The following is a 23,096-nucleotide window of genomic DNA, read 5'->3' as shown; positions in this document are numbered from 1 at the left end:
AACGCAGCCCGTCAACACTATGCATTGAACGGACTGCTTTAACGCAGTGTGACCCTAGCCTAAGGGGTTGTTTGTCGTCCAGCAACTATTTCTCCCTTCTCCATACACAGGATCCCTCTTGTATTCTCCATGCGAGAGTCATTGCCAGATTCTGCTGGAATGGGCCACGTTCACACATTCAGTATTTGGTCAGTATTTTACCTCAGTATTTGTAAGCCATAATCATGAATGGAACATTCAGAGGAAAATTATAATAGAAACACCTCACCACTTCTGTATTTTTAACCCACTTCTGGTTTTGGCTTACAAATACTGAGGTAAAATACTGACCACATACTGAACATGTGAACGTGGCCTAAGAACAAAATCAGACATGCCCGGTGCTCGTCTCTCCTGACATCATCTGTCAGGGGGAAGGCCCCCATACACATTAGGCTGTGTTCATACGTCTAGTAATCATCAGAATCCAGCAGCAATCTGTTTAAAAAAAAACAAAAGTTCTGCAGAGCAAATTTTTGGTCCAGTTAAACAACGCTGATTTAAACTAAATTTGCTTTTTTAACATTAAAGTTTATGGAAAATGGATCTGTTTAATAACCATCTGTTTTGTTCCATTTGAAACTGATCCAGTGAGAAAAAAATCAGATTCTTTTCAAAGGAATGAAAAACTGATGGCTTTTTTGAATTCTGTATCAGTGACTGGCCTTCCTGCCGCCGCTTCTGTCGCCAGCCGGTGTTGCGACTTTGTTGCGGGTGATATGGGGAGACAGTTCTAATTTTTGTTCTCTGGGACTTGTAGTTCCATTCATACTGGGTGACATAGAGTTAACTGCTGTGTGGGTTGGGTGGGGCTGCAGGCTATTTAAGATTCTGAGATCGAGCTGTCCTCTGCCATTTACTTCTGACCTGCTTCCATGTAATGTGGTGGGTGCCCAGTGGAGCAATCTGACTTTTGTTCTTGGATTGTTTTGTAGCTATTCTCAATGATTTTTTTTCCTCGCACTGATCTCCAGATTCTGACAACCTGTTCACCTCCTAATTTTATGATTTGACTTCTCTACTTTGACCATGCTTGGAGACCTCTGTACAGCAGCCCTTCTGATGGTAGTTATCTATTGGATCCTGTTGTAAAACCAGATCCCTGTATAGGGGTTAAAGGGTATCAGGTTTTCTCTGGAAACTGCCATACTGAGTGGCTTGTGCCAAGTCTGTCCAAGGTAGCTATTTTAAGCATGATCCCCCTGACAAATGTAACATTGTAAGTGGCCTACAATGATCCTCTGCCTTGTAGTGGTGGATAAAATGCAAGACCAGGCCCATTTAGTTCAGAATTTTTGCAGAAGAGATTCAGTATCCAGAATCCTCTCAGGCGCCATCAGTATTTCCCTTTTTTTTCCCCCAACTCCTGGTGCTCAGGCCTTCTCCCTGCTACCTCAGGATTCTCTGCTATACACATTTTTTGAGGCATTAGTGCTCCTATATGATGACCCTGACTGAGAAGCCTTCATTGTAGGAAAATTAGCTGCACTTCATCAGAGGTAACGTCCAGCCAAGGATTATTGCAGAGTTAAAGCATTGTGCCACAGATACAGTGGAATGACCAGACCCTTCACAACTGGTTTAGTTCTAGACCCTCTGACCAAGTTAAATCCATGTTGGTTCAGTTCCCACCTTCTGACCCTTGCTACTGCCGTGTCCTTGGCAATCCAGCTGGATAGATGTTTGTGCAAACTCTGTTCAGAATACACTGCTGATGCTGCACCTATGAAGACTGCTGCCCCTGTTGCCCTTAATAAAAGGGACCATGCAGATTGAGGTGACTTGCTGACATCAACTACAAAGGAACAAGTCAGTTTTGGGTAACCACTATGGAGATTCTGGACATCCGAGGTCTTCCTGTTCCAGACAACTGCCACTGGAGAAACTTCAGCGCCTAGGTGGGTCTAAGGATGCCCATCTAGGCGCCAAGGTATTTCCCTGTGATCTCGCAAAATTGTTACCTTTTTTTACCTAGAAAAACCTGAGAGGCTTCAGGCCTTTATTGATTTAGAGCATGCTTTGTTGGTACCAAGGTGGCAAAGGATTTTAGTTTAACATCGTTAAAATTGTTTTCCTATGATCACTGCTATTGGTACACCTCTAACCCAGGACATGGTGAAGTACGCCACTAAGGTGTCCGTGCTTGTTAAAATACTACATTTTGTTTCTTTTTTCTCTTAAAAACGTAGTCTTGGGAATTCCTTTTATGCAAACTAAACTCGGTCTTTGACTGGCACTAGGGTGATATTGTGCACTGTGGCCCTGAGTGTCAGCAGAAATGTATGAACCTCTGTGGATATGTTTATGACCATACCCAATGGCTTACCTCATGAATTCATAAACTATACTGATGTATTGTGTCCAAATCTAAAACTAACTCTACATGGATTGTCCCATAGACCCGGTACCTAACTTCTGTCTCCCCAAGTGTTAAATCTATAAACTTTCTTGTCTAGAACATTTTAAGGCCCCCATCTCACAAAGTGAGATTGCTGATGTGTCACAGATTTTGTGACGCAACAGCAATCTCGCTACATGTGACACAGAGCAACGACCGCCCCCCCCCCCCCCTTGCTGGATATCACTGATCTTGCTCTAATGTCCTGGGCCATTTTTTTTTCATCGTTGCTGGCCAGCATGCATCACTGTGTTTGATGCCGACGAGTGAACTCGTTGGCGACGCAGAACTCAGAATAGATGCTGTGTGACAATGCACCAGCGATCCTTACCAGGTCGAATCGGTGTCGGGATCACTGGTGCATCGCTTTGTGAAACGGGACCCTTAGTTTTAAAAGATTGCATAGCGGTCTGAAAAAAGGTTAATCATACTGTTAAGATCACCAGTAGGTGCCAGTTTCTTCTGTTGCTAAAAAGTTGGTCTCAGACCTTGTATTGCCTACTGTTAACTTCTCAATTACTGGGAATAATCAGTATCTGCTGCCACTTATCCCTGATCTCTACAACCAGCTATTGAGAGCCTGTTGGTTTCCCAATGCTTGATCTCAGGATGATCCATATCAGAAGATAAGTGGAAGACTGGCTTTAACACTCCAAGGGGTCACTGAGTGTCTTGTGATGCCTATTGGGCAAATGAAGGTCTGCTGGCTTTCAAAATTTTCTTTGACATATTAAGATCTGAACAGTTAATTAAAACAATTCTCAGTGTGACATACCATTCACTGACTGGAGTAAGAAAGAGGCAGATGTTAGTTAAAAGCCTGAGGCAATCTGTGCCTTTACATTAGGGTGCACTCACTGTCATATTACTCATGCCGGCATCGCAATCCTCAGACAGGCTATTGGCTCTCCTGACCAGAGCGGCGTGACAGCTGTGTAGAAACCTATGCTGCCAGGAGAGCAGACACCCTGTCCAAGGATTGCATTGTGACTCCCGCTCGAGTAATACGGCAGTGTGACTGCACCCTTAAAGGAATGGTTCCTTGACTAATCCAATATTGGTTTAGCCAGACCTTAAACATCCTTTTTATTGTGGACATCGGTGCCTTTTTGAGTTTACTATAGACGCAGTTATCGCATGGTACCCCATCTCTTAACTTCTGTGTGCCGCCTATTCACAAATTTTACCAAAAGGAATCATGACCTAAAATTGTGGATAGTTGACAGTTAAGCTGAGACTCAACCCAAGGCAAGCTGGATGGGCTTTGTTCTTTTCAATATTTGATTTGTGTGGTGAGAAGACCTCGTATTAAGTCCACAAAAGCTGATGCATTCTCCCCAAGTATCTGTCCTTCTCAGTCTGAGGGTGTAGTTGTGTCTGAAGTTTCCTTAGATTTTTGTTCTAAAGATCTGTAGATCCTAAGAGCAAGCCCCTGACTCTACTCTTGCCAAAAAAGTGTTCCTCAGCAGGTTTTCATATGTACTCTAGGAGTCTCTTGATCTTGTGCTTGCAGGTCACACTTGAATTTACAATACCATCTGACTTGTAACAACAAGGAGGAGTTTCTTTTTTTTTTTTTTTTTTCTTGGTTAACCTTAGTTAGACTGTAGAGTGCTTGTGTCTTAGGCCTCTTTCACACATCAGGTTTTCGCCGTCAGGCGCGATCCGGCGCTTTTGACAGAAACCGGATCCTGCGAAATGCAATGCCGGATCCGGTTTCCCCCCCATTGACTTGCATTTGCGCCGGATCGCGCCGGATGGCCATGCGTTTCATCCGGTTTTCGCCGGATCCGGCAATGTGTCGCGATCCGGCGTCTGGAAAAAACGTCTACTGTAACGTTTTTTGTCTCCGGCGAAAAAGCCGGACACGCCGGATCCGGCACGTCCGGCTTTTTCACACAATGAAAGCCTATGAGCGCCGCAATGCGCCGGATCCGGTTTTTTTGGTCTGAGCATGCTCAGTAGCTCTGCCCACAGGAGATATATAAAAGCAAGACAATGGGACCCTCAGCCACACCCAACATGCCACCCAAGACAGCAACCAGGCGCAGGAGAAGGCAGCAGACATCTGCAGCAGCAGCACCATCAGCAACACCCCAAATGGAGCAGCATGCTGAACGGGAGGGGAGTCCAGAAGCAGATGAGAGACGGTAATTATCAAATCCCCCATTCCTCCAAACTAGGGCCATGGAATATCAAGATATTCATTGGCCCTTTGTTTCTCTTTATTCAACAGCCGCCAAAGAGATGCACCATCAGCAACACCCCAAATGGAGCAGCATGCTGAACGGGAGGGGAGTCCAGAAGCAGATGAAAGACGGTAATTATCAAATCCCCCATTCCTCCAAACTAGGGCCATGGAATATCAAGATATTCATTGGCCCTTTGTTTCTCTTTATTCAACAGCCGCCAAAGAGATGCAGCAGCAGCACCATCAGCAACACCCCAAATGGAGCAGCATGCTGAACGGGAGGGGAGTCCAGAAGCAGATGAGAGACGGTAATTATCAAATCCCCCATTCCTCCAAACTAGGGCCATGGAATATCAAGATATTCATTGGCCCTTTGTTTCTCTTTATTCAACAGCCGCCAAAGAGATGCAGCAGCAGAAATGGCATCACTAGCAGCAGCAATACCCACAGCCATGGAGTCTGGCCATCAACAGGACAGCACATCTTCTTCTGGGAGCCCTCCCTCGCATCGTCAGCGTTTGACGGTAAGTTTTTATTTCCAAAATCCATCATCTCTGTAATATATGTCTATTTATTGCCTTTTATTTCAAAACAGGAATCACAAGATGAAGAGGAGCTCCCAGAAGAAGGAAGGGGTGGACAGACGCTTGGAGTGGGCTCACAATTGGTAAGTTTTTTGCATCAAACGCAGAAACACAACATCACACTACACACAACACATAGAAAACAATGTTCTGCAGACCACACACAGCAAACAAATGCCTACATCCAAAGACATAACATTTTTTGTTTTCTTCTCTAGTCTTCCCAATCTGGTGCTCGGCCAAGAGGTCCTCGCAGTGCCTCCCAGGGTCGTCGGCGACCAGCGTGTAAGTATAAATATTTTTGCTTTGTTTTTTTGCACTTTTTATTTCATTTCTTATGTGGAGGCTAATTATGTTATTTTTGTCTTTTTCTTTAACAGCCTTCACAGCGTGCTCCCGACTCTGACGGTGAGGATGGAGGACTCGATGTGGACCACCTCATCGATCTCGTCAGAGAAAGGGAGCCGCTCTGGAATATGGCTGACCGCCGCCACGCTGACCTTATCGTTACCCGACGACTCTGGGAGGAAATCTGTTCGCTCCTTGTGGGCCACTGGGAGGACCTCGATGTTCGGGCCCAGATTACAGAGCGTAAGTATATACAGTACCGGTTGCTTGATGTAAACCAGTGTTTCCCGAACTCCAGTCCTCGTGGTCCCCACGGATCATGTGTTCAGGATTTCTATTTACTATGGAAATCCTGAAAACATGACCCCTGGGGACCATGAGGACTGGAGTTTGGGAAACACTGATGTTGTATACTAACCACTCCTTTCTCGTTTCAGGGAACAGAATTGTGAATCGGTGGCGGTCTGTGAGGGATCGTTTCAAGAAGGAGTTCAATAAAGAGATGCGGGCCCCGAGTGGATCTGGAGGACGCAGGAGCAAGTACAAGTACGCACAAGCCCTGTCGTTCCTCCGGGAAACAATGCTCACCAGAAGGTAAATATTACACACCACATGTGAAAAAGATGTAACTTTTTTTTTTTCAGCCAGGGCCATACCATGTCAGTATTTTAATTGTTGTTTTTTTCTCTTTATTCCACAGCACGGTGAGCAGCACTCGGGAGCCTGCACGATTGGACCCTTCTGAGGCGATCCCTGAGGAGACCGGCACCGAGGGACACTTCGACCGCCCCGGTACATCTGCACCTTCCCTGCCTTCCCACACATTCGACCCATCTGTCCCATCCACCAGCACAGGAGCATCGTGGCCGCCTACATTACATGAAGCTGCTGGTGAGGAGATCGCTTTCCCTTTACCCCACCCTTCTGCCCCTGCCGCCTCTAGTACACCTGCGGGTACTGGGCGGCAGCGGCAGAGCGGTCAGGAAAAGAGTTATGCGCAAGAGTTATTGCATCTGAATGCATCTTTCCAGAACTGTCTCAAAGTCTTGTCAGAGCAAATCTCCGCAGGCTTTCAGCAGATCAACTCCAGCATTCTGGAGGTGAAGACACTTCTGCAAACCATGCATTCAGAAGCAAGATCTTCGCCAAACCACACCTTTTTCAGGTCTGTTGTGGAGCGCATGGAAACGCTCTCTCCTGCCCAGCAGATGCATGTAATGCATTCGTGCCACGGTGCTCTACAGCAGGTTACCTCCCAACCTCCACCTCCCACCACTGTAGTTCCTCCACCTGCACCCCCTCCAGCCACTTTCCATCCTCCCCCTCCTATTACATCTGCACCCCCTCCAGCCACTTTTCATCCTCCCCCTCCTACTACATACCAGCAACTTTCCCCGTACCAAACTCCTTCCCCGTACCAAACTCCTTCCCCGTACCAAACTCCTTCCCCGTACCAAACTCCTTCCCCGTACCAAACTCCTTCCCCGTACCAAACTCCTTCCCCGTACCAAACTCCTTCCCCGTACCAAACTCCTTCCCCGTACCAAACTCCTTCCCCGTACCAAACTCCTTCCCCGTACCAAACTCCTTCCCCATCATCTGCTCCTACAGTCCCTGCCCAACCCTCCACTCCACCACCCACCACCTCTTCTGCTTCCCACATGTCCACCCATTCTGTAGTTTTTTCCACACCTTCACCTCTAACTGTTCCTTCCCCACCACGATCCCAGTCCTCTCTCCACACACCCAGTGTCGAAGTGTCCCGCAGCCCCTCCAGCAGTATTTCCACCCCACAATACACAGATTTGTAATGTGTGTTTTTTAATAAAAATGCCCATTGGGTTTAAAACCTTTATTAAAAAAGTTTTTTGCACTTTAAAAACATTTTACAAAAAAAAAAAAATTTTAAATTTAACTTTTATCGTTTCACAATGGTTGTCTGTCTTTTCTTTCTGCGGCCAACTATGTTTAAAAAAAAGGTTAAATACAGGGTATTTCAAAGGTAAAAAGGTATTCAAAACCAGGTATAACTGTGGGTAAATTTTAGCTTTTTGCCACAGTTGTGTTCCTGGTTGTGTTTGAAGCAAAGTATTTCACCTAAAAAGTTGTGTTTATTGTTGGTGATTTCCTAACAATGTACACAACTTTTGTTAAAAGGTGAAATACTTTGCATAAAACACAACCAGGTACACACCTGTGGCCTAAAGCTAAAAATAGTAGACCATGACAAGATAGCCAACTTTGGTTGGCAAAGGTATATACTGTTGGTCCAGAAGGTACACAAGTAGGCACAAATCTTTCACACTGTCATCCTGCCAGTGTACTCTGCCTTGAGGGGCCACAAGGGTCAATTTTAAAAACCGGATCCGGCGTAATCCGTCGAAAAAACGGATGAACCGGATGAGACGGATCCGGTTTTGTCTGTCAAGAACAAGACGGATCCGGCAGAAAACCGGATCCGGCACATCAGGTTTTACAAAACATTTGCCGGATCCGGCATTCCGGCACGACGTTGGATCGCGCCTGACGCCGAAAACCTGATGTGTGAAAGTAGCCTTAATGTTTTTGCTTTTGTGTGCCCTGTAATGTACTGTAATATGATGTATTGTTCTTTAGCTGACGGAAAGAGTAAGTAGTGCAGGACCATAGGGGGATTAGGATAGGGGGGCACAGTATAGCTATAGAATCAATAGAAGTGTTAGATACAGGCAGTAAAGGGGTTCAGCAGATGGGAGGAGTCAGAGCAGCACAGAGTAAGGAGGTATAGGAAAGTTGCTCATTATTAGAGGCAGATGCCTGGGCAGCTTGTCCAAGGGCAGGCCATGGAGCAGAGTATTCCAGGCCATTAGTATAAAGTTGTTTCAGTAAGGGGCCCCAGGCTGAAAATCATCCAGTTGGTCACCATCTTGTACAGAACTGCTTCAAGGAAGGATCCAAAGCTAGTAGCTGGGAATAGTAGGCTGCTAAGTTGGTGAGCCCATTATCCTTTTACTCGCAGTTGGACCAGAGATGAGGCAGGAAGGTGGTGGGCCTGGAGCACTATTAGGACAGAGATTTTACAGGGATATAGTTGAGCTTGCTGGGAAAGAGAAGTTGATTCAGGGAATAGTCTGTCCAGATGACAGGCCAAGATAAGATGTCTGTTTAATTTGTGCTGCCTTTTTTACAAATACAGCTGTTGTCTAGTAAAGTTAAGCTGTTGGGGAAAAAGACCTTGTCTCTGAAGTGATTTGTGGAGCTGATATGGCAGCAGCTGAGGGGAATCTGACAGCTTGTGAGTGTGCTGTGGTGCATGCTGCACATGCAGTGCAAGGGACTTTATTTATCTTTTCATGTACAAGGTGCCGGGGTGCAAGCTGACTGTTGCTTGGTGAACTTGCCCACGACTACCACGCAGTGCCACCTTGTTACATGTGCGTGCCAAGGCACCCCAAATGTCTCCCACCAGTTTTCTCAAGACTCAACCCACCCTTAGGAGAACTTTCCTCTCCATGGACATCATTGATATCCTTCCCTCAGGAGGCAATTGGTTACCTGGATGGTGGTTGACAGGTTCAGTTAATAGTGTCATTTGGTCCCTCTGTGGGTTGCCTAAATCTAAAACCCTAAGTTAATTTAATCACATTGTACAGTTACATTGTGTTCCAGAAAATATAATTTAGCTGAATTTGCTATTAATATCAGGAATCCATTAAAACTACTTAATTTTTCTGTACGTTTCTATTTCTTGTTTTGGGCTCTTCTTCGACAACTGCAATGGACACTCCTTAGGGTATGTGCACACGTAGTTTTTTTTTCTTTTTTTTTTTTTTGGAGAGCAAACCGCAGGTAAATCCGCAGGACTTATCTGTGGTTTTGCCTGCGGTTTTACACCTCATAATGGATGAGGTGTAAAACTGCAGGGTTTCTGCACCAAACAATTGACATGCTGTGGATTGTAAACCGCAGCAAAACCATGCGGAAATATCCGCAGCATGTGCACAGCGTTTTTTTAATTTCCATAGGAAATAAAGGTATTGTACAACGCAGCAGAATCCTCACCGTGTGCACATACCCTGAGGTTGAGAAATGTGGATAAATTAAAGGTTATTTGATCTGAAGATGGCGAGATCTTTCAGAGGGTACAGGGTGGTCAGACATCAGCTACTAATAAGACGTTCAGGAGGCCCAATCTTTAGACTTGGTTGGAAAAGGTACGATTAACAGAAAATATCAAGCTTGTGGTTCCTTCTGACAAGTTGGGTTCCTGATTCATTGGTCCTTATGAGATAATCAAGGTTATTAACGCTGCTGCTTTCTGCCTGAAATCTTAAGATACCCAATGTGTTTCAGAAGTCCCTCTTCAAGCCATAGAATTCCCAGTTCACCCAGACAGAAATCCTCCTCCAGTTGTGGTTAAATGACATTTAGAATGATGTTTAGAGAATCCTGGATTCACTTGTGGTATGACGGTCTGTAAGAGTTTGTGCACTGAAGGGGTTATGACCCAGAAGAGGTTCCTGCAAGAATATAAGTGCCAAAAACCTTATTGTGAAATATCCTGTATCTAAATAAACCTGGTTCTAAAGCCCCGTCACAGTAAGCGAGATCGCTGCTGAGTCACAAGTTTTGTGATGCAACAGCGACCTCAGCAGCGACCTCGCTACATTTGACAGGTAGCAGCGACCAGGCCCCTGCTGTGAGATTGCTGGTCATGTCGGAATGACCTGGACATTTTTTTTTGATCGTTGAGGTCCCGCTGGGTAGCATGCATCGGTATGTTTGACACCTTTGCTAATGACCTCGTTAGCGACTCAGAAGCGAGACACATAGGCGTGGATTTGCCGACATCGTTACAAAGGTCGCTACGGGTTGCTGCATCATTGGGCAGATCTGACTGTTTGGCATCTCACCAGCGACCACATAGCGACGCAGCAATGATCCCTGCTAGGTCGTATTATTGGGATCGCTTTAGCGTCGCTGAGTGTGACAGGAGCTTAAGGGTCAGGAGACTCCTCTTATAAAGAGGTTTACTGTCGCATCTCCTCCAGCTCCTGCATAATCTATTGCAAGGCAGTCATATTTACTCTGCAGGAGCCAGAAGCTCTGGATGGTGCAAGCTTATGTCCAGCTGCTTGGATTTGGGTGGCTGAGACCTGTAGTGCTGTCTAGTCTGGCAGTATGGACGTGTGCTGTTCAGCTGGAGTGATTAGCTCCAATTGCAGAACATTATACTAAAGCTTCCAGCTCACTTCTCTGGTTCAGTCCTGTCACTTATTTTATTTAATTGCGCTTTTTTTGATTGCTGCTTATTTTTTCCTAACTAAAACAGATCCTGATGTAATCTTTGAAGTGAAATTTTAGCTTTGACCCTGCTTGGTGACCACTCCTTCACACCTCCAGACAGCAGCCCATCTGTCGGTAGAAATCCACTGGGTCCTGTTGTAATTCCAGATCCCTGTATAGGGGTTAAAGGGTGTCAGGATTTCTCTGGAATCTGCCAGTCAGAGTTGCTTGTGCCAAGTCTGTCTGAGGTAGCCTTTTTTGAGCCTATGGCTTCATACAGATGCTACAACTGAGCAAAGTATCTAATCCCATCATGAGATATACACCACATATCTAACTCCTGTGTGCGATGCCCAACATGTGATACAATGAGTGTCACAAACTAACAGAATCGATCCTCATCAATACTGTCCACATATTGGTATCATTTTCCCGTCATGCTACATTGACCTCTTGTGGGCACCAGAGGGGGAGGAAAGGAGTGAAATCACACATGTGACCAGATACTGCTCACTTCTCCTGCAGTCATAATGTAAGCTAGCGGCATTTTCTAGGCAAACTTCAGCAGCTGTTCCATGCCCCCCACCAGCCATAGTGTTTAAAAGTGGAATATGAGTATTATACATTTTTCATACATTATACCATTAAATACTATTTAAACAAAACATGAATATTTTAGGGTTTTTTTTTCTAATAAACAAAATATGTAGTTACGGCACATAACCCTTAACCTTCATTTCTTGGCTGTTGGCCCCTCCATTCATGTCTCTGCATCCATGTAAGATATTGAAGCTTTCTCTAGGAGACATTCTGGTCAATATAAAATGAGGGAGAGAGCGTAGATTGTGATTGACACTAAAAAGTCTATCAAACATAGATTAGTTTTCTCCACACTCGCATTTTCCTTATAACTTCCACTATAAACAATATACAGTCATATGTAAAAGTTTGGGCACCCCTATTAATGTTAACCTTTTTTCTTTATAACAATTTTGTTTTTTGCAACAGCTATTTCCGTTTCATATATCTAATAACTGATGGACTCAGTTATATTTCTGGATTCAAATGAGGTTTATTGTACTAACAGAAAATGTGCAATCTGCATTTAAACAAAATTTGACCAGTGCAAAAGTATGGGCACCCTTATCATTTTCTTGATTTGAACACTCCTAACTACTTTTTACTGACTTCCTGAAGCACTAAATTGGTTTTGTAACCTCATTGAGCTTTGAACTTCATAGCCAGGTGTATCAAATCATGAGAAAAGGTATTTAAGGTGGTCACTTGCAAGTAGTTCTCCTATTTGATTCTCCTATGAAGAGTGGCATCATGGGCTCCTCAAAACAACTTTCAAATGATCTGAAAACAAAGATTATTCAACATAGCTTTTCAGGGGAAGGATACAAAAAGTTGTCTCAGAGATTTAACCTGTCAGTTTCCACTGTGAGGAACATAGTAAGGAAATGGAAGAACACAGGTACAGTTCTTGTTAAGCCCAGAAGTGGCAGGCCAAGAAAAATATCAGAAAGGCAGAGAAGAAGAATGGTGAGAACAGTCAAGGACAATCCACAGACCACCTCCAAAGACCTGCAGCATCATCTTGCTGCAGATGGTGTCACTGTGCATCGGTCAACAATACAGCGCATGCATAACGCCTTTTTGTATGACCAAACAGCTCAATCTTTGTTTCATCAGTCCACAGGACCTTCTTCCATAATGTAACTGGCTTGTCCAAATGTGCTTTTGCATACCTCAGGCGACTCTGTTTGTGGCGTGCTTGCAGAAACGGCTTCTTTCGCATCACTCTCCCATACAGCTTGTGCAAAGTGCGCTGTATTGTTGACCGATGCACAGTGACACCATCTGCAGCAAGATGATGTTGCAGGTCTTTGGAGGTGGTCTGTGGATTGTCCTTGACTGTTCTCACCATTCTTCTTCTCTGCCTTTCTGATATTTTTCTTGGCCTGCCACTTCTGGGCTTAACAAGAACTGTACCTGTGTTCTTCCATTTCCTTACTATGTTCCTCACAGTGGAAACTGGTTAAATCTCTGAGACAACTTTTTGTATCCTTCCCCTGAAAAGCTATGTTGAATAATCTTTGTTTTCAGATCATTTGAGAGTTGTTTTGAGGAGCCCATGATGCCACTCTTCATAGGAGAATCAAATAGGAGAACTACTTGCAAGTGGCCACTTTAAATACCTTTTCTCATGATTTGATACACCTGGCTATGAAGTTCAAAGCTCAATGAGGTTACAAAACCAATTTAGTGCTTCAGGAAGTCAGTAAAAAGTAGTTAGGAGTGTTCAAATCAAGAAAATGATAAGGGTGCCCATACTTTTGCACCGGTCAAATTTTGTTTAAATGCAGATTGCACATTTTCTGTTAGTACAATAAAACTCATTTGAATCCAGAAATATAACGGAGTCCATCAGTTATTAGATATATGAAACTGAAATAGCTGTTGCAAAAAACAAAATTGTTATAAAGAAAAAAGGTTAACATTAATAGGGGTGCCCAAACTTTTACAGTCATATGTATTTGATTTAATGTCATTGTGGGGAGAAATATTGATCCCCACATATTAAATTGGGTCGCCCCTCACACCCAGGGCAGCGGGGTACTCTGTACCAGGCCGGTGTCAGGGGGAATGTCACAGCAGCGGTTAACCGGTCCGTGGCCCTGGGCGCCCAATATCAATGGCGGTGATAATGGTGTTAAAGTTTATTTGAATAGTTTGTGATGCCACCTGTGTTTGGCAAGAGATGGTAAGCCAATGCTGCATGCAGATCCAATGGGACTGATGGTGTGGTGTAGCTCTCCACAGGTGGAGCTGTAGTCCCAGGGCAGTGTAGGTGCAGTGGATGAGGAGAGGCGCAGAATGGTATAGATGCTGGTATCCAGATGTAGCAGTGCTGAAGGTGTTAGTGACGAATGAATGGAAGAAACCTGGGCTTGCAGTTTCAAAGCTTTACTCAGTTTGTGGTACCCACTGGTGCCTGCCTCAGTGCTGTATCCTCCAGGGTAGAGACTCAATCAACCTGCCGGGCAAGTCAGGGTTCTCCTCTCCAACACTCCACCAACATGTGCCTTTCCTGAACGACTCCTCTATTGCGCCTTTTAGTGTGAAGATCTCCAGTAACGCAGTTCTCTGGAATTCCTCCTGTCAGATGTTCCTAGAACCTCACTTGTATGACAGGTAGCTGTAGCCTCTATCGGGGACTCCTCTCGGAGTCCTGGCTCGCGAATCGATTGCTGTTGTGACCCAAGTATTGGATGGGAGTAGTGCATTTACAGCCAACTACTCCACCAGTGTCTGCTGCAGAACCATAAGTGTCCATACAACCTTGGGGACTGGGCCCTGGCCTTGCGCTGAGAACCTATAGGCAGGGTTCCTCTTCCAACCCACTATTCCTCTGTTCTCCTACTCCTTCGTTCCGTGCTGCTCCTTCTCTCTCTTATGGAAGCTGAGGTTGCAGGTCTACGTCCTTCACTTCTCTTTCCCGTGCCAGCTGGCTCAGATCACTGAGGCAGCTGCAGCACTCTTTCTAAACTGAACTCAAAACTGAACTCAAACTAACTTCAGAACTGAACTTTTCTCTTGCCTGACCTCCTGCTAGACTGACCTGTAATTCTCTACTTTCCCCCTCTTTTATACTAACTCCACCCACCTCCCAGCACATCTCGTGTTACGAAGCAGAGTTACACGAAGGGTGCTCTGCTACCCCCAGCCTGAAGCTGCTAGGTGGACCTACTGAACTATCCTGTGTGTGGGATGCAGGAGTTGGAGTGTGGAAAGGAGTTCCCAACTTACCTAGTTGGTGGGGCACTACACCTTAGGAGAAGATGCAGTACCTCTGTGGCGACTGAGCCTCAGGGGCGCCACATTATAGCACCTTCCTGAGACAACTCTGGTCTCTGCTAAAGGCTCCAGGCTCCAGTAATATTGCCCATCTAGTGAAGGGACACTGATGTCTACCTCAATTTATACAAGGCTTGGATTCACAGAATTGTGGATATTATCATAACCTAGCATTTCTCCACTTGTAAATATAATCCCTAAAGAGAGAAACTAACAATCAGATATAATTCCAGCACTGTACTGAAAAATAGTACTAATTAAAAGGCAGAGAATTACAAACTGTGGCATATAAAATGGTAAAATATACAGAACAATAATCCAAAGATAAATGTCTAAAAGATTGAGACTTTTGATCAAAAATGATCAGAGCTATCCCGATAGAGGAATGGTCCCCCAAAAAACTGCTTTTCCCATCATTATATAGAATATACAGAGTAGATATAAATGGTATTTGGCATAAAAGTAGCCAAAAATTCAAAGCACCATAGAGAGGTGTATAGATGATGCGCTGTCTGGTTATAACTTTTAGAACTATGATGAATGTAAGTGTAGAATTTTTAGATATCTATCCCAAACAAGACCAGTCATGTATGCACAATAAGCAATGTCTTAACATGGAGCACTCCATGGTGTAGGCTATTAAGTGAGGCAAAAAAATTAGAATAACCTTTTTCAAATAAAACTTGCACGCAGCCAGTCATTATGGCAATGCAGTGAGTATTACAGTAAATGACACTCTTGGTAGCAGTAATCAAAGGGCTTCGAGTGCATAAGGTGCAAAGGAATAGATAACTAAAATGCATGGTCGTAAACTATAGACATTAAGGCCAGTAGTAATGGACACCAGAGACACAAGGTTGGGAGCTGACAAGCACCTTGACACGTTTCACCACCCTGGGCTTCATTTGTTGTGGGGAAAGATGCCTCCAAAAACACTGGTGTTCATGATTTCTTATCCATTTATTATAAAAATGAATGAACAAGAGATCTTAATTGCATCAGTATTTGGGGACCAATCTCTGCCATCACCAGTTCTAAGGTACTTGTTTGCACAAAGTTTGGCATTTGTCAGGCAGGTCTTTCCAAACATCTTGGAAAACTACCTGCAGATCTTCAGTGTATGAGGCTTGTGCAAATCCTGTCTCGTCATGTGATCACACAGACTGACATTGAGGTCAAAGATCTGTGGGGCCAAATCACCTCCAAGTCTCCTTGTTCTTTAAACTGAAGGCTGTTACTAATGACACTGGATGATTTGGATTTTCTGCTGCAGAATAAACTATAGTTAGATTTACTATTTGCTCTAACATTTAGATGAAGTATATTTTTACAATTATATTTAACGTGCAATGTTCTGTGGATTCCTATTGGTGATAATGGGATATTAGTGGGTAAATTGCCCAAAATGGTTAAGCAACAAAACAACTCTTGAATATTTTGGTGCAATAATGTAGACTTGCAACCCATTTCAAGGGTCTTCATTGTCAGGGAAGACCCCCAACTATCTGGAGGGAGGGAAGCTCTAACTAGCCAAATACTGAGGCTGAGCTGGAAAGGCCCACTTGGGACAGGAAGATGAGTCAGATGTTACAGATGTCTGTGGCTTGAGTGTTCCTCTTCAAATGTTCTGCTTCCATTTACAAGCCTGAGTGGTCATTTTGGGGAGAGTGCAGAGTCTGGAGAAAGGGTCGTCTGCAACTGGATTGAGCTGGTGGCATCCTTGACAACTTAAATTGAGAAAAATGACCCTGCTCTTTGTGTTCCTGACATGTGCTTTTCAGAACATCACAGAGACCGAGTCCATGAAAGGCATGTATTCTGCAAATGGGATGAGCTGAAGTGGTCACTCGGGTCCGCTAGGTGAGACCACTATTCAGATTGTGATCCTTTTTAAGATCCCTTGAACAGGGCGGCGTAAAGAAAAGGAGTTTGGTCTGCGTGGATGACCTGTTGCTAGGTCCATAGGGATATTTGTCACATGTCATCTAAACTGTCAATTGACATCATCAACACGTTAAGAATTCTCTGGGTGCAGATGATTCTCCTGAAACATGGTGGTGTACCCTTCTCATGTCATCCTGGAAGCTGAGTGGATCCATGTTTGTCCATGGCACTTCCTGGTCACCCTTCTGGACTCATATGGTCATTGCAAAAGAATCCCAAAGTAAGCCTATGAAACGTAGACAAGTGTCACAGGTTGTTGGGAGAGCGGGTAGAAAGAAGAAGGTATAATGTAGATTTCTTCAAGAACAAGATTAAAATGCAACCATATCCTTTTAATTTCTTATGGATACATTAAAATGAATACTTGTTTCAAATGGCTGAATACTGCACATGTGAACTTGGCATAAAAGGATCCTGTGAACAGGTCATTGATGCTTACACTATTAAGTAAGATGCAGAACAAGTCATATGTTTGTATGAACTTGTGGACAGACCTCCTTAGCACTGGAGTCTTCTGTGGATTGTCAATTCTCTGCAAAACTTTCAGATTAAAAATTATAGGTTTCATGCAATACTAGCTTGTTAAAGCTGCTTCTTTTTCCATAATCATGGACTTCTCAGAAGTTTCCATCACCAGGATCTGGTTAGAATGATTGTGGCACCATGTCCCTCCATGAAGTCTTAGAATTTTCACATTGGATCCAAGGAAGCAGTGTGATTTCTGTATGGATGAATGATTGGCTTTCAGGCTTCTATCTCAAGACTTAATACAGAACCCAGAAAGCAACACATGATCATACACTCAAGCTGTTCCATAAACTATAGAGAACAAGCCCAAAGGTGATAATGGTAAAATGTATATCTCAAGTTTGGCAATCAAGATAATATACAACAGAAAATATATTGTGAAAAAACGCTGACCATAAGACCTGATATTCTCACTAAAGTAATCTGTACAGCAAGTTGCAAAAAAGCTCAAGCTATGTGTTCTACAAATTCTTTTACAAATTCCTTTTACCTTAACTGCTGATGTCATGGTCCAAGACATTTACTTTCCAGGGAAAATTGAGGTAATTGAAGACAAAACTGGATGACTACAAGAGGATCATGGATAGAAGACCTGGCCTTACATGTTTATGGCTTCTCTTAACCTCTCCCAATGAGCAGGTGGAGTACAGTCAGGACATTGTTTCCAGTTGATGTATACTTGGTACATTGTGTCAGTTTCCATTGCTTTAAGCCAAAGGAAATATCCAGTCAAAGCAGCAAAGACCCCCCCCCCCTCCCCATGAACAATTATCTATAGTAGGGCTCAAGATTGAAGAATGTCTTAGTCCTCTGTATTCATGTACAGGATAATGTGACATAGACAAGTTTCCTACAAGTTGGGTCAAAGCAAAGCCACTCAGCTTGATTTTATGACTAGCTTTGTCCATGAGCAACACATTGTCTGGCTTCAGTTCCCTGTGCATCAACCATCTACCATGCAAATAGTCGAGAGCCAAAGAGATCTATAATGCACACCTGACTGCATCCTTGGGAATTCCAACCTGCAGGAAACAGATCAGTACCATGAGATTTAGATTGACCTGAGCAGTGACTTGTCCAAAGCAAAAATACCAAACATTGAAGATGTTACTGTTGGGACAGTGGCTGCTATAGTGAATAAAACTGTTGCTGTGATTGCCACATGGCGATCACATTAATGTGCATTCTGAGAGCCACTGCCAGATTAATTGGGCAACTACTTATGTCCAGTGATAAGGTATTGGGAGACCCAACTTCATCATTTTGTCTGCTGGTATTTGCTTTTGGGTGCACAATAGATGGTGCAGCCTATAGGTATTTTTATGGAATAATAAAATTGGCCCCATGCATTGGTATTTGTCTCCAGACCACTGACAGAGCCAGCTGAATTTGCTAAGAACTAATGACCATACACTATCAATAGCTATCAACTCACCACTTATTTGGTCAACACCCATTTCTCCCAACCTCTCCAAATTCATATCTTTCTGGGAAAAGATGGGCATCTTCTATATGTAAGATCATGGTGATTGGATAACTTTGATTCTAGATGTGTGGAAACTTTTTGCAGCTTATGTTGCTAAAAAACATCTGGATTTGCCAATGACCTACAGATAAACCTCTCTGCTCTATGGTCAGTTAAAATCATTATCACATGTTTATACCTAATTTACCACTTAAACCAACTTGGTTAACTTAAATCTTGGATATGCAGGCGTCTGCATGTTGACTGTGAGTTCCAGAGGGCACCATTAAGAAAGAAGGTGAGCACTGAATGTTTATAAGATTGTCAGGATATCTGTGCTGCAGGGTGAGTTTTTATAATGGTGGAAGGGGACCAAGGGTTAGATCAGATGTCACCAGTGACTAGAGGGAGACATGAACAGGTTGCTTGATTTGTCTAGGTTTTGTGCACTGGATGGACTGGAGTGACTGTGAAATGTCAGCCTCTGTGCTGTACATGGGAGAGAGGGAATGGAGGGGCTGATGTGGAGTATACAGAATGTGTAAAGGGGCAGTAGAGGCAAAAGAAAGCGGCAGCTAAGTGGTGTGCAATTTAACAAGAAGCATATTTGTTTAAATATCTGGCCAGCCTTGCCTGTCTCCTGACCTGTCCACATGCCATGTTTAACCAGCAAGACACTCTGAAAATATTGCACTTAGAAATAAATTGTGTGCACACATGCGCTCCCCAAGCCAGATCTGAATGTATCAGAAGTTTTCTAGGATGAAAGGACAAATTTGCTTTGAATAATTACTTAATTAGCAAGTGCCCACAGCAGGCATTACTATGTAAGATGCATAAACGCTCATACTTGGCAGCAGAAAAAAACAAGTGAAAACACTGAACATTTTAGAAGGGGATCCCAGGGGTAACGTCTTTCCTAGCAGAGAGTGACATGGTAAGCATGCCGATATGAGGAGACTTTAAAGCTGCAATGCTCCTTTGGGAAATGTGCAAGTTGTCTCTTCAGAGAGGAAGAACAAGAACTCTAGCGCCACCTATAGGGAGTAGCACATTGACCATTAGGATTGCTCCTTCCTGTAGGTGACACGAGAGTTCTAGCCCCCTTCTGAAGAGACTTTTAGCAACATTTTAGAAGCAAATGCAGTAACAAATGGTAAATGGCAGATGCCACGCACACAGATCGCTGAAAAGCTTCTGGTATATTTCTAATGTCCACTCAGACCAAGGACAGATCAAATAACAGCACTCGGTGGCCATTTTCAGGATTTCTAATTCACTGTACACTTTTTCCTCTTTACATTTATTCTTTGCTATTATTTTTACAGCCACGAGTTCTTCGCTGACTGGGTGTGATGCCAAGATGACCTGAGGTAAAAATCACAACAGATCAGATCAAACTGCCATATATTATATGAATCTGTGTAATGGATCACTACAATGAATATGTATGTCCCTCCAGTGTATCTGGTGCAGGATACATTGGGGAACACTGAGGATAAATCAACACTTGTCCAAATCCTCCCTCACCAAGCTCTTTACAGAAGTCAAAACTGCACAGGTCAATAGGGTTTTTTTTGTTGTCCACATCTCTGAAGGGTAAAGCGCAGCATCTGGCATCACCATCGTCTTGAGCTGGCATGTCTGCGGCATCAGAGGTCATCATATACCTTCTAACTGCAGGGATTATACAAGATTTATTAAAATGTTATTTGAATCTCCAAATTTTACCCAATAAAAAATAAATAGCCTATTTGGTGTCACTACATCTGAATAAGTACAAAAATGTGGTGTAATCCTTCTGGAGCCTTAGTATTTGTTACTGTAAAGGCTACTGGGTCGCCCTCCCAGGGCTGCGGGGTACTCTGTATTGGGCCGGTGTCAGGTGAACATGTCACAGCAGCGGTGCCCAGGGCCACAGTCCAAGTCAATGGCGGTATATGAAGTTAGTGAAATGGAATAGTTCGTGACGTCACCTGTGGTGCTCGGCAATGGAGGTGTTAAGCCGACACTGCAGACAGATCCTCTGGGACAGATGGTGGGATGCAGCAGTGATGGTATAGCCCTCCACAGGCAGGGCTGATGTCCCAGGGCAGTGTAGTTGTAATGGGAAGGTGCAGGCAGTGTAAAGGATGGTACCCAGATGTAGTGGTGCTGAGCGGGTTGGCACAAGAATGAATGCAGGACATCGAGGCTTGTAGTTCCATGGATTTACTCAGTCTTCGGTACACAAGGATGCCTGCCTCTGGGCCGTGTACTCCCGGTCAGAGACTCGGCCAACCTCCAGGCCAGATAGAAAGCTCCTCTCCAACGCTCTGCCAACATGTACCTTCCCTGAACGACTACTCTATAGCGCCTTTAAGTGTGATGATCTCCAGTACCGTGGTACTCTGAAGTTCCTCCTGTCAGATGTTCCTAACAACTCTACTCGTATGGCAGACAGCTGTAGCCTCTATCGGGGACTCCTTTCTCCAGAGTCCTGGCTCTCTATTAAGTTACTGTTGTGCCCCAAATCTTAGATGGGAGTAGTGCATTTACAGCCAACTACTCCACTGGTGGCTGCTGCAGAACCATAAGCGTCCATACAACCTTGGGGACCGGGCCCCAGCCTTGCGCTGAGAACCTATAGGCAGGGTTCCTCTTCCAACCAACGTCTCCACTCTGTACTCCTACTCCTTCGTTCCACACTGATCTTTCTCTCTTATGGAAGCTTAGGTTGCAGTTCTACATCTTTCTCCTTCTGTTTCTTTCCCATGCCAGCTGGCTCAGATCACTGAGGCAGCTGCAGCACTCCTTCCTCCATCCCTTTTTCCAGGGATCCCCACTCCTCCCGAGTGGCATCCTTCCTCACTGACCCTGTCAGACTGAACCTTTAATCCTACACTTTCCCTCTCTTTTATGTATCTTAACTCCACCCACCTCCAAGCACATCCAGTGTTCCATGCAGGTAACCACCAGAGGTGCCCTGCTACTCTCTAAGCACTGAGCAGCAATGTGGTTGTGCAGAACTACCCTGTTGTGTGGGGTGCGAGTGTGGAAAGGAGTTCCCACCTTACCTGGATGGTGGGGAACTACACCTTAGGAGAAGGTGCAGTACCTCTGTGGCGACTGAGCCTCAGGGACGCCACACTACAGCTACTGGTTATATGGAAGTTCCATGTTTTAACCCAATCTTCATCTCCTTCTGTAATGGAAAGTAATGAAGAATCCAAAATTTTCTCAAAATTGTGTCCTTAACCACATCTGTTTTGGGTGTTACAACTTTCCCTTTTGTAATCACATCATTTGTAATATCACCTGACCACACAGATTCCTCTTAATCTCTTATTTCTATGTTCCAGTAACACACATCTGTAGGATTGCATTCCCATGTGCCTGTCTTATTAGTGTGTATGTAATCTCTTGTAACTGTGTGAACTTAGTCTTGGGTCCTGTGGTAGCATGTAATATTATGTCAGTCGTGAATGAAGTGTAGCACAATACAGCATTTTACACCATAACCCATGCAAATGTTTCCAGTAATATCTGCTGAATTGTCTGGTATGTCTTCATCTATTGCGTATTGTAGACTAGATCCTCTTGGACTTTGTGAATGTAGAGTTTTTGGAATGGTTCATTCACTTCACTATTTATTCCATGATGTAAAAGATCTTCTGCATAGATCAATTGAAATAGTAGAGAGTAACAGAAATGTGATTCCCATCAAACAGCTTTTCCTGAGAAATGTCTTCTCCTGTAGGATTGGTGTTGAATCAAATCCATCAAGGACAGGATGTTTAATATTCCAGCTCTTATTGGAATCATTTCTTCCTTAAAATAAATGCAGTATCATTCTGTAATATACAACTTGCATTGATCAACATGTACCCACACTTTATTGTCTGTGGGTAACATTAGATGCTTTTTGAACAAGAATCATAACATGTCCCATGGTTTCATTAATCTCAATGTGACCTTCCCAGCTCCTTTCCCAAGGTCCGTTCTTCCTGACAGTTTAATCCTCACTTTCTTGAATGTAGATTCATATGGTGTCTCCATTCTCTGCGTTCTTGATGCAGCATGTGGAAGTATGGCTTTCAAGCTTTCCTGCAACTACTGCAACCATTTGGGCCTTGCAACAGCATCTGTTTGAGGTGTGGACAAAAATGGTTCAGGTGGAAAAATTGCTTTTCTTCCTGTCATTAGTTCGAAAGGAGGATAATGAGTTGTGGAAGAAGTCGTTCCTCACACTCATCAACCTAAGTATCTCCTTTGTCCAAGAACATCTTAGCAATTCTGCATTATATTGTTCTTTTCATCATTTCCACAATACCAGCAGACTGTGGATGGTAAGGTACATTAAACTGTTGAACCTCTAGAATAGTACAAACTGCTTGCATGACTTTTCCTGTAAAGTGACTTCCTCAATAAGAGGTGATCATTCTTGGGATCTACCAAGTACAAAAGACATGAATTAATAATGCGCTGTATACA

General features: G+C 43.9%; 1 long non-coding RNA gene across 1 annotated transcript in view; it reads left to right on the top strand.

Moving 5' to 3' along the window:
- The first annotated feature begins 904 nt into the window (after positions 1 to 904).
- The window catches only part of LOC141047987 (uncharacterized), a 170,192-nt gene continuing 148,000 nt past the window's right edge, over positions 905 to 23,096 (top strand). Inside the window, exon 1 of the long non-coding RNA XR_012219933.1 lies at positions 905 to 1,937. This is a non-coding gene — a long non-coding RNA (uncharacterized lncRNA). The remainder of the gene's footprint in view (positions 1,938 to 23,096) is intronic.

The sequence above is a fragment of the Dendrobates tinctorius genome, unplaced genomic scaffold, assembly GCF_039654945.1.
Source record: "Dendrobates tinctorius isolate UK_male_01 unplaced genomic scaffold, ASM3965494v1 ptg000131l, whole genome shotgun sequence".
NCBI lineage: Eukaryota > Metazoa > Chordata > Amphibia > Anura > Dendrobatidae > Dendrobates > Dendrobates tinctorius.
Note: the sequence above shows the minus strand (reverse complement) of the source record. Positions and strands in the feature narration are given on the sequence as shown.